Source organism: Paroedura picta, chromosome 13 (assembly GCF_049243985.1).
Source record: "Paroedura picta isolate Pp20150507F chromosome 13, Ppicta_v3.0, whole genome shotgun sequence".
Lineage (NCBI taxonomy): Eukaryota > Metazoa > Chordata > Lepidosauria > Squamata > Gekkonidae > Paroedura > Paroedura picta.
In genome coordinates this window covers 47,522,932-47,535,432 of record NC_135381.1, presented here as the reverse complement: position 1 = coordinate 47,535,432, position 12,501 = coordinate 47,522,932, and the positions used below count along the sequence as shown (strand labels likewise).

Genomic DNA, 12,501 nt, shown 5'->3' with positions numbered 1-12,501 from the left:
ACAGAGTGTGGTGTCACATCTGGTGGGAGTGTCTATGTGATGTCACTTCTGGTGACATGTGACTTCCAGGGTGTGGCAGGGAGGTGGGTCCTGCTGGCATCTCTTCCGGGGTCCCTCAAAGCCTGAGGAATGCTGCAGGAGTTTCTCAGCGGTAAAAAGGTTGAGAAAGGCTGATCTAGAAGGACGGGGTAGAACGCTTTCATGGGCTTCCCCATCAGCTCAGACCCCCCCTCCCCCCCCCACACAAGCACTCCTACTTACCTTCATAAAGTTGTGCGTACTGAGGAAAGCCAGCAGCACGCAGCCAGGCGCACGCATGCTTAGCCTCGGCTTCTGAAACAAAGCAAACAAAGGACCTCTGAGGAGAGCAGCTCGGGCTCTTTCAGCAGAGGGGGAAAGAACTTCACTTGCTCTTAGATGCTGCTGCCATTCGGACCCCCCCCCCTTACCGCAGACACAGGCAAAGGATGAAGAGGCGTTGCAGCTGGACCAGCCAGGATCCAAAGCAGCACTCTTAGGTTGGGGCGAGGTCTTCCGTGCCCGGACCAGAGTCAAAGGGCCCAGAGTCCCCAGGCAGGACAGGCCCAGCAGCTCCCACCCAGCCGATCACAGGCACAGGGGAAAGCGAGCGTTCACCAGGCAAGTCTGAGATCTCACCGAACTCTGCTCAGCATCACAGGGCTGTGCTCTTCCTTCCCTTCCCAGAACGCTGGCTGTAGGAGGGGGAGGGCAGGGAGGGGGGAGGAAATCCGACTTCCCTTCGGCTCGGGAAAACAGGGCAGTTTTCTGGGGAGCCTCCAATGGCTCTTCCTTACTGGCTGTTTTCGAGCAGCGGCTGGACAGATCCTTCTCCTGGATGCTGGAGGCTGATCCTGCACTGAGCAGGGGGTGGGACTACATGGCCTCTATAGCCCCTTCCCACTCTAGGATTCTAGGAGTCTAGTTCAGCAGTGGAAGGGGCTGCCTAAGGAGGTGGGGAGCTCCCCCTCACTGGCCGTCTTCAAGCAGCGGCTGGACAGATCCTTCTCCTGGATGCTTGAGGCTGATCCTGCACTGAGCAGGGGGTGGGAATAGTTGGCCTGCATGGCCCCTTCCTACTCTGGGATTCTAGGAGTCTAGTTCAGCCATGGAAGGGGCTGCCTAAGGAGGTGGGGAGCTCCCCCTCACTGGCCGTCTTCAAGCAGTGGCTGGACTGATCCTTCTCCTGGATGCTTGAGGCTGATCCTGCACTGAGCAGGGGGTGGACTGGATGGCCTGCATGGCCCCTTCCCACTCTAGGATTCTAGGAGTCTAGTTCAGCAGTGGAAGGGGCTGCATAAGGAGGTGGGGAGCTCCCCCTCACTGGCCGTCTTCAAGCAGCGGCTGGACAGATCCTTCTCCTGGATGCTGGAGGCTGATCCTGCACTGAGCAGGGGGTGGACTGGATGGCCTGCATGGCCCCTTCCCACTCTAGGATTCTAGGAGTCTAGTTCAGCAGGGGACTGGGCTGCCTAATGGGGTGGGGAGCTCCCCCTCACTGGCCGTCTCGAAGCAGCGGCTGGACAGATCCTTCTCCTGGATGCTTGAGGCTGATCCTGCACTGAGCAGGGGGTGGGACTGGATGGCCTGCATGGCTCCTTCCCACTCTAGGATTCTAGGAGTCTAGTTCAGCAGGGGAAGGGGCTGCCTAAGGAGGTGGGGAGCTCCCCCTCACTGGGCGTCTTTAAGCAGTGGCTGGACAGATCCTTCTCCTGGATGCTGGAGGCTGATCCTGCACTGAGCAGGGGGAGGACTGGATGGCCTGGGTGGCCCCTTCCCACTGTAGGAGTCTCTCTAATAGTGATGGGTCTAAAATACACAAGGGTATGCCCAGAGCTCAGGCTTAACAGGGCCCCCATTTGTGCATTTGCAGATGTCGTACTTAAAAAAAACCATGCCAAAAATAGAAGAGTAGGAATTGTCCCAAGGAGGGGAGGAGAGAGGGAGAGTGGGAAGGCCAGGAAACCAGAAGGAGTCCCCACCTCCCGAGCATCCACACGGGCCCCACTCATTTGTGTGTGCACATCCCACACTCATTCCTAATTTAAAACACCCACCCAGGCAGGGTGTGAAAAGAAGCCCGTGACGTCATGGAAAGCTGTGAAATCCGAGAGAGGCGTAGGCCGCTTTTCTGAATGGACTCACACAGCGCACAGCAAGGAGCACAGAGCATCTGTTATAAACTAAATGACCGCCGAAAAACAGAACTGGAATGCACACTCCGCCCCTCCGCCCGGGAACAGAACTGCTTCCCTGGCTGATACAGAAAATGCTGCTGTGCTGCAGGACTGGAATTCCCTGCCAGGGAGGCTGGGGATGAAACTTGCGGTGGGCAGCCTTACTCCAGGCAGATCTGCCCTGATCAAAGGTCAACGGAGGGCTGCCCTAGTTAGTATTTGGATGGGAGGCCCCAAAGGAGTCCAAGGCAGGTAACGGGTAGTCTTGACAACACTACAGCAGCCTTCCTCAGCTTCTTCACCCTGAGAAACCCCTAAAACTTTCTTCAGGCCTTGAGAAATCCCAGAAGTGGCATGACTGTGCAGAATATGGCTGGGAAGCAGAGCTATGGACACGCCCACCTGGGGACCCTCCCCTTCCCACGCCCATCATTGGCCATTGGTGGGGGAGGCAGGTTGACCATATATGATCATAAAAAGGTAAAGGTATCCCCTGTGCAAGCACCGAGTCATGTCTGACCCTTGGGGTGACGCCCTCCAGCGTTTTCATGGCAGACTCAATACGGGGTGGTTTGCCAGTGCCTTCCCCAGTCATTACCGTTTACCCCCCAGCAAGCTGGGTACTAATTTTACCGACCTCGGAAGGATGGAAGGCTGAGTCAACCTTGAGCCGACTGCTGGGATCGAACTCCCAGCCTCATGGGCAGAACTTCAGACTGCATGTCTGCTGCCTTGCCACTCTGCGCCACAAGAGGCTATATAGGATCATATCACCTGATAAATGTTTAACTGATTTTTTAAAATTAAAATTAATTCTTTCCCACCCATTTGGGAAACCCCTCTAGGGCCCTCACATCTTGTGCCCTACCTGGCCCCAGAACACCTGGCCACAGTGATCCATGCAACGGTCACCTCTAGACGGGACTTCTGCAACTTGCTTCATGCTGGCCTTCCCTTAACCTTGCCAGTAACTTTGGCTCCCATCTTCAGAGGTAGGACGTGGCCAGATGGGAATCACACCCTTCGGCAGATAGAGATTCCCATCTTGCCATGCCCTACCCCTGAAAATGCCAGCCACAGTTCCTGGTGACACATCAGGGACTAAAACAACCAGACCACCTTGGTCACACAGCCCGGAAAACCCGTAACAGCCAGGCGACTCCGGCCACGAATGCCCTCAACAATTGAATGTTTCCTCTTAGCCTGAGGAAAGTCTTGACTTGCAAAACATTTCACTTCAGCATGGAGAAGTCTGATAACTCTCAATTTTCCACCTCTTGTGATTCAGAGAGCATTTCTGTCCAAATATTCTCTTTTGTTTAATATGGAGTTAGTTCTCTACATTCAACTTCTATTTTTTCCTGCTTCTGTGCTGGCAGAAAATAAAAAAAATACATGTGCTATGGAAGAATAAGGTACAGCAATCTGTAACTCTTTCTACAGAACTGGAATAAACTGCAATGTTCCTTATTTGAAATAAGTTCCATAAATATGCCAAATAGTACAAATTGGTAATTTTGCATGCTGGGGGAGGAGCTTTTACTCCCACAGCTTCAAAATTCAAAATATGCTGACTAAACTATTTGTTGCTAAATTAGTAAAAGATGTTTTGCTTTGACAGGAAAAGTAAGTACTGTATATATTTCAATTTTCCCCCAGGGTTCCTATTTTCCCTGCAAATAAATGAATAAATTGAGGAGTCTTTTTTACCCTACAGCTAAAAAAAATTCTGGATTTTTTTACATCAGTAGCCTTGAAGTGTGCAGATGTCATTTCTAAATGACTTTAGTGTGCTGCCAAATTGTGTCTCTCGAGGTCACTGCTGAGATCTGTGTTGGGTCAAACCTGCCTCCAGCGACTCAGTACAGAACTTACAGGAGCCAGAAAGCTTGACGGGATGTGGGGTTTCAGCGTCCCCCCACCTACCGGTCCCTGTGCTTGCTCTGTCATCTGCCAAGCCAATGGAATAGCCAACAGGCACAGGGACTCACTCAAAGGAAAAAGAGAAGAACTTTAAAACACAGAGAAAGGGGATTGGTTGCCTGGATTGATTGACAGGTGGAAGGGAGTTGCGTATAAATTGTGTTGCTCTCTTCCGGCATTTCCAGCAGCACATGTGGAGATTGAGAAGCGTGAAAAGGCGGCAGACGAAAGTGAAACAGCAAAAAGGTGAGGAGGGGCCAGGAAACACAATATGAATTAGCACTATGCCATTCGGCAGACGTAACACTATTTTTAGTGATGTGCAGAAATGCAGGACAAAGCCTGAGTCTGGGGCACCTTGAAGACCCCCAGAGGGTCATTCTGGGGATAAGCTTCCCTGTGCCTGAGGACGTCTCCAGGGGGATCCAGGGAGGGGGCCTGTGGGTCTGAAGCTTGAGTCTGGGGGCACCTTGAAGACCCATAGAGGGTCATTCTGGGGATAAGCTTCCCTGTGCCTGAGGACTTCTCCAGGGGGTGGCCCTGTGGGTCTGAAACAGCAGAGCACAGTTTGAGTCTGGGGAAAGTGGAATTCTTGACATTCGCCAACGTGATGTAATGTGAAGTTCCTTGTCTACATTCCCACTCAGATTTGCCTCAAAAACACGCACTCTTGGATGAGGTTTCTGCCAGATTGTGCTCTGAATGGACATTTGCATTTCAGCCCAGGGAGGGGAGAAACCACAGCTGCAGTGCAATTCTTGGAAATGTTTTCCACCATGCTGCCTTTTACGCATGACGGTCACTCTCACTGCAATCCCACAGAGTCCCTCCTGCCCAGCCAGGTCTCTGAGCATCTGGCCACCAGTTCCAGCCTCCAAGACCCAAGCATGAAATCTCCACCCACCCTGGGAGATGCAGAAGCATGTTCCAGCATGACCTCATGCCCAGGAATGCCGAGGGAAGCAGCACTTGAGGGGTTATTCCCTCCCTCCCTCCCGTTCCTGTTCCTTTTTTGAATCCTTCCTTCCATGCCGCACAACTAAGCCTGACAGAGGAAAATGCTTTGTGGGAAAACCCAAAGAGGCAGGACATGAGCTATCCCCACCCTCCCTCCCAGGTCACCCTTGTCTGAGTGCCTTCCAGATCAATGGGTTAAGAGCGTTTCTCACTGACTACACTGCAGGGCTGGCCTTGCACATTTTAAATCAAAGTTATTCATTTATTTCATTTGTATCCAATCTTTCTTCCCAGCGAGGCCCCCAAAGCTGCTTACTGTCCTCTGCTGTCCTCCGTTTATCCTCAGAACAACCCTGGGAGGTAGGCGCTGAGAGTACATGACGGATCTAACATCGCCCATGGAACTTCCATGGAAGGTTGGGGACTTGAACCTGGTGTGCCCAGATCCTGTTCGGACTCTCTGACCAGCATGCTACACCGGTTTGCTCTGCCCTAGAGCCCTTATAAGACATGCAGAGGAGTTGCTCTTTGCTCTGGAGCCTTCTCCAGAAAGCCACGGTTTGCTTACGCCAGGCTTTCTCAACCAGGGTTCCATGAAACCCTGAGGTCTCTTCACAGCCCTGGAAGGGTTTGCCGAATATTTTTAAAATATATTTTTAAAAAGTGCTAAACATTTAGTGAGTGATATCACCTTATACAGTCATGTCAACCTGCCCCCCTCCCCAAATGGCCAGTGATGGCCCTGAGGGGGGGGGATGGTTAGGGGCCCCGAATGGGCGAGGACACAGCTCTGCCTCCCCACCCTATTCCGGACTATCATGCCACTTCTGGGGGGTCTCAAAGCCTGAGGAATGTTTCTCAAAGGCAGAAAGGTGAGGAAGTCTGGCTTAAGCACTGCCTCCCAGAGGGGCCTGCCCTACATCGGAGTCACCAGGGTGCTCTGACCGTTGGATGACCGTGTAAGAAGCGAGTGACCGTTTGGACCGATGGCAGCCAAGTCCTTCCTTGCAACCAAGCTCCCACTACACAATTCATTCCAAATGGGGGGAAAGCTTGAAAAGAAAACAGAAAGCTATACTTACAGGGCTTCAAAACCCCGGATACAAAATATTTGTACTCCACCCACCAATTCAAGGAACGTTCTGCTGCCCTAAGCAGCTGTCCCCTTGGAAGCCTCTGCAAATTCATTAACATTACTTATAACCCCGCCCTTTGCACCCCTGGAGAACCAAAACAGCTCACATTCCCCCCTCACAACAACCCTGTGAGGTAGGTGAGGCTGAGAGTCTGTACCCGGCCCGAGGTTGCCCAGCAAGCTTCCCCTTTCATCACTACACCATGCTGGCTGTCTAAAGGCACACGGATCCCTGAGCCCAAACCTCTTGGGACACCGGATCAGAAAGGGCCAGGTGCAGGAGGGCCATGGACACTCTCACCTTCAACGAAACTCAGCTGGTCTTCAAGGTGCCTTTGAGCTCCAATGTTGTCCTTCTGCTTCAGACCAACGTGACCTCCCCCTTGGATCAATCCAAAGAAGGGACATAATAACAGCAGAGTCCAGGAGCACCTTTAAGACCAACAAAGATTTATTCGGGGCGTGAGCTTTCGAGTGCCAGCACCCATTTGAATCTGTGTGTGGACATGAAAGCTCAACCCCAGGAAAAAACTGTTGACCTTAAAGATGCCCCTGGGCTCAGACTTTGTCCTGCTGCTTCAGCCGCCCACCTGGATCCATCCTGCTCAGATCCTGCCCTTGCAAGAGCTCCTTCCCTGCTCTGGTTGCTGCTAAGAGAAACTCTGATTTCTGGGGCTTTGTGAATTGCAAAGGGACCACCTGACTTTAGAGCTGAATGAGCATGAAGGTGCATGGGGACAAGCAAGGGCCTCAGGACATCTGTCCATCAAAAATTTGAGCTTGTTTGCTTTTACTTAAGGCCCAAAGTGGGAGACATACAATGTAGGGCAGTGGTCCCCAACCTTTATTAGGCTGGGGACCGGCAGGGCATTGGGCCGCGCCCGCAGGGACCGCGTGGGCCATGCCCACGAGCTGCGCCCGGCCGCATCCGTGGATCGGGCCGCACCTCTGGGCTGCGCGGGCGCGGCCCGGCCCTGATTCCCTCTCCCCGCCCTCCCCGCAGTAAGAAGCTTCCCGGGCCGCAAGCTTGCGGCCTGGGAAATTTTTTACTGCGGGGGGGGGCGGGGAGGGGGAGCCGCGGCCGGTGCCATGGCCTTTGCGGCCCGGCGCCGGGCCGCAGCCCGCAGGTTGGGGACCACTGATGTAGGGGACACTGGAGGTGAGGGGGGTGAAGGCAAGAGAGGACCCCCTCCCCACCCAGCTCACCCCAGGAAAAGCTCTCTCCACGTCTGACCCTGGCTGGATCTTCCTGTCCCAGCTCCTGTGGCGCCAGAGAAGGAAACCGGGTGACCGTCATTTCCCACAGCAGCCAGGACCAATGGCCGTCATGTCCAGAGCTTGACCAGCAGGGACAGGTCAGTGTGGGGGGCCGGAAGACAGCAGCACCCCAGACAGCACTGAGGAAACAGTGGCTACAGGTCGGGCCCTGGCAGCAAGAAGCTCGCTCTGATGGATTTGGAATCACACCTGAGTCCAGGGGTGGCCAAACTGTGGCTCTTCATGGACTACGATTCCCATGAGCCCCTGCCAGCACCGGCAGGAGCTCATGAGAATTGGTGTCCGTGTACATCTAGAGAGCCACAGGGTGGCCACGTAGTCGTACTTAATCCAGGCATAGCTGCTTAAGGAAAAGCACAAATCGTCCCAGAGGCAGAGGCCCTGAGCTAGGCCTTCTCAGAGGAAACGAGCAGGAACCATGTCGCCAGGAAGCACCACAGCCGCCCACAATGAAGGGCAGTTGCACCTGGCCCCACAAGGCCACCTTGAGGCTCTGAGGCCCCACACTGCTTCTACACACTGGAGCTGCTTCTTTGAATCCCACTCCCCATCTTCCCTATGGAAACAAGCATCACTACCTCACAGGGTTGTTCTTGTGAGGCTTTACACATTTGGAGACCCTCAAGGAAGTTCTGAGTTGCTTCACTGCCAGAGTGAGATTGGAAACAGGTATGCAAGTGTGGAAGACAAGATCTATATGCTGTCGATCCTCTACTGGCTGAAGCTATCCTACCAACCGAAGCGATTGTCTGCTTTGATCTTAAGAGACTACTTTCAGTCAACTTGGCTAAAAACTGTGAAGCGCAAACTAGCACAGCTCGGCTTTATGGAACAACAGCTAGCCAACTTACACCAAGATCAAGCTAAATCCATAATTAAACAAAGGGCCAAGGACATTAGTCAGCAAAGCGATGTAGCCAAAACACCAGAGTTTCTGTGTCCAGACAGGATCTGATACAAGTTTGTGCCAGCCCCATATCTGTCAGACCTCGAACTTCACACCCATAGAAGGGCCTTCGCCCAAGCGAGATGCTCAGCTCTACCTACAGTTGTGTTGGAGGGGCATTACAAAAAAAAAAACCTTTTGGTCTGAATGACAGTAAATAAATATTGATTGATTGACTGAGTTGCTCCATAGAGGCAGGCCACGGCAAGTCGCCCCCGGATGCCTCCTGCCTTGAAAACCCCACAGAGTCACCAAAGGCTGCCTGTGACTTGAAGGGCCCTTCCACCCCCCCCCCCATCCGCCCCGAACCAGCCCTGGCCAGGTACAAAAACAATCCTTCAGTACCAGTGCGGATAAGACATTCGGACTAGGGGCGAGGTGGCTCAATACAGGCTGCAAGAACAGAAAGGCTTCTCTTTACGGAGGCGATTCAGCTCAGAGCAACGGAACAGGGCAGCCAGCAGGGGGAAGTCAGAAAGGGCTTGACAGAAATGGTGCTAAAGGAGACGAGGGGGACCAGATCACTCCTTTTAATGCCGCAGCCCCCTTGCCAGGAATGCAAGGACAGTTGCAGGCCAGCGCCAGTCCGGTCCTGAATGCTGGCAAGACCCCTCCTGCGACCGGCACCCAAACGGGTGGGTCCTCCAGGGTCTGCCCACTCATGCAGCATTTTTGGTGGGGGCGCACCGTCATGTTCTATGTGAATGTTCCCAAATGTTTTATGTAAACCGCCCAGAGCCTTAGGGAAGGGCGGTATAAAAATATAAATAAAAATATAAATAAAAATATAAATAAAAATATAAATAAAAATATAAATAAAAATATAAATAAAAATATAAATAAATAAATAAATAAATAAATAAATAAATAAATAAATAAATAAATAAATAAATGCCAGGTTAACTGGATGCTGGAGGTGGTGGGCTGTGCCAGCACGGCAAAGAGCGGGGAGACGAAGGCCACTGAACCTGACACAGACAGTGGATCTTGAGAAACGATCCCAGGGACCATAACAAACTCTGGCACCAGTTCTGTCCTCATTTGCTCTCTGGCAGTTCATGGCTAGCTTCCTGAGCTCCTGCATTAACCCTCCCATTTTACGTATCCTGTCATGCGTCAACAATGCCCATCTGCCGCCTAGGCAGGACAGACACATCAGTCCGTATGCAAGAGAACAAGAACACACAAGCCGGGCACTCGGGACAACCAGGCATAGAAACCAGGGGGCAGATATTCTACCCACCTTTACGCTACTGTGCATCATTTGGCAAGGACAGAATTCTCCCACCCAGTCACGGGCATCAAGTCTTTCTTTCAAGGTGCCCACCTGTATCATTTACCTGCTGCCTAACCCTGTCCATCGGAGCTGCCTCCCCCTGATGGGATCCTGGCAGCCCCTCTCAACAGCACGTGGCAGAAGACCAGGAGGCCTTCCATTTTATTTATTTATTTATTTATTTATTTATTTATTTATTTATTTATTTATTTATTTATTTATTTATTTATTATTGTATTTATAGACCACCACTCTTGGCCCGGCCAGCTCGTGGCAGTTTACATAAAAGACAAAGAACGAGATAAAACCCACAATATTGGTGGCAACAATGAACCAATCTAGCACCCCCCATGCCATGCCTCAGCCCTCCCAGTAACAGTCGCTGTGGCCCGGGAATATGCTCACAGGCAACGTTTGGCCGAGGGGGCTACGGGGTACAAGGGAGGGACCCCAGCCTCAAGTGAACGCCTGGCGGAAGAGCTCCATCTTGCAGGCCCTGCGGAGCCCAGAGAGCTCCATCAGGGCCCTCAGTTCTTCTGGGAGATCATTCCACCACGTCGGGGCTAGGACCGAAAAGGCCCTGGCCTGGCCCCGATGGGCATGGACATATGGAGCAACCCATGTATGGCCATAAGACAGCTTTTAGGCCTTTTCATCCTGAATTAACACATTTCAATCCTATTCCTACAGAAGAACCACCTCCCTCAAAGGAGATCCTCCTGACAATCATACAGAGAGACAGGGAGAATATTCCAGAGATCCTCCCTCAATTGGCACGCACAGCTCACTAGATGCTCCTGACAACTGACAATGGCTGGAACTTTTATCTTTCTTACCTCCTTGTTCATAATCTTCCCCTGCCTGGGTTTCAGGAACTACTGTAAAGTTCTGGAATGCAATCTATTCCAAATCACTGTTTCCAGGGTTGTTGCTGTTGTTAGGTGCGAAGTTGTGTCCAACCCATCGCAATCCCATGGACAATGATCCTCCAAGGCCTTCCTGTCCTCTACCATTCCCCGGAGTCTGTTTAAGTTTGCACCTACTGCTTCAGTGACTCCATCCAGCCACCTCATTCTCTGTTGTCCCCTTCTTCCTTTGCCCTCGATCGCTCCCAGCATTAGGCTCTTATCCAGGGAGTCCTTCCTTCTCATGAGGTGGCCAAAGTATTTGAGTTTCATCTTCAGGATCTGGCCTTCTAAGGAGCAGGCAGGGCTGATCTCCTCTAGGACTGACTGGTTTGTTCGCCTTGCAGTCCAAGGGACTCGCAAGAGTCTTCTACAGCACCAGAGTTCAAAAGCCTCAATTCTTTGATGCTTGGCCTTCTTTATGGTCCAACTTTCACAGCCATACATTGCAACTGGGAAGACCATAGCCTTGACTAGATGCACTTTCGTTGGCAGAGTGATGTCTCTGCTTCTTAGGATGCTGTCTAGATTTGCCATAGCTTTCCTCCCCAGGAGCAAGCGTCTTTTAATTTCTTTGCAGCAGTCCCATCTGCAGTGATCTTGGAGCCCAGGAAAATAAAATCTGCCACTACCTCCATTTCTTCCCCATCTATTTGCCAGAATTGAGAGGGCCGGATGCCATGATCGTTTTCTTGATGCTGAGTTTCAAGCCAACTTTTGTACTCTTCTCCTTCACCTGCATCAAAAAGTTCTTTAGTTCCTCTTCACTTTCTGCCATTTGAGTGGAACTTCTGGAAGTCCCTAGCTTTCTCCATGATCCAATGTATATTGGCCATTTGATCTCTAGTCCCTCTGCCTCTTCAAAATCCTACCTGTACTTCTGGAAGTTCTCGGTCCACATATTGCTAGAGCCTAGCTTGTAGGATTTTGAGCATAACTTTGCTAGCATGAGAAATGAGTGCAATAGTGCGGTAGTTTGGACATTCTTTGGCATTGCTCTTCTTTGGGATTGGAATGTAAACTGACCTTTTCCAATCCTATGGCCTCTGTTGAATTTCCCAAATTTGCTGGCATATTGAGTGTAGAACTTTAACTGCATCGTATTTTAAGATTTTGAATAGTTTAACTGGAATGCTGTTACCTCCACTAGCTTTATTGTTGCTCAGACTTCCTAAGGCCCATTTGATTTTACATTCCAGGATGTCTGGCTCCAGGTCAGTGACTACCCCCTCGTGGTTATCAGGGATGTTAAGCTCGCTCTTGTATAGTTCCTCTGTATAATTTTACCACCTTTTAAAAATCTCTTCTGCTTCTGTGAGGTCCCTACCATTTTGGTCCTTTATCATATCCATCTTTGCATGAAATGTTCTCTTCATATATCCAATTTTCTTGAAAAGATCTCTGGTCCTCCTCATTCTATTGTTTTCTTCTATTTGTTTGCACTGCATTAAAGAAGGCATTCTTATCTCTTAGAATCATAGAATCATAGAGTTGGAAGGGGCCATACAGGCCATCTAGTCCAATCCCCTACTCAATGCAGGATCAGCCCAAAGCATCCTAAAGCATCCAGGAAAAGTGTGTATCCAACCTTTGCTTGAAGACTTCTAGTGAGGGGGAGCTCACCACCTCCTTAGGCAGCCTATTCCACTGCTGAACTATTCTCTGTGAATTTTTTTTCCTGATATCTAGCCTATATCGTTGTACTTGAGGTTTAAACCCATTACTGTGTGTCCTCTCCTCTGCAGCCAACAGAAACAGCATCCTGCCCTCCTCCAAGTGACAACCTTTCAAATACTTAAAGGAAACCAGGTTGGTCTGACAGGACTTGTTGGAGACAAATCCATGTTTTTGCTACCTCTTGTACAGTTTCCAGGTAGATATCATCA

The 12,501-nt window shown here is 51.1% G+C and overlaps 1 protein-coding gene across 3 annotated transcripts in view; it reads right to left on the bottom strand.

The window, feature by feature from the left end:
* The window catches only part of STARD8 (StAR related lipid transfer domain containing 8), a 45,696-nt gene that overhangs the window by 20,558 nt on the left and 12,637 nt on the right, over positions 1-12,501 (bottom strand). For 2 of the 3 annotated variants that reach the window (XM_077309202.1, XM_077309201.1), the window contains one exon: positions 262-333. The gene's annotated coding sequence lies outside the window, so the exon portion shown is untranslated. Of the gene's footprint in view, positions 1-261; positions 334-449; positions 576-12,501 lie in introns of those variants that run through there. The other variant, XM_077309203.1, reaches the window with a different exon arrangement.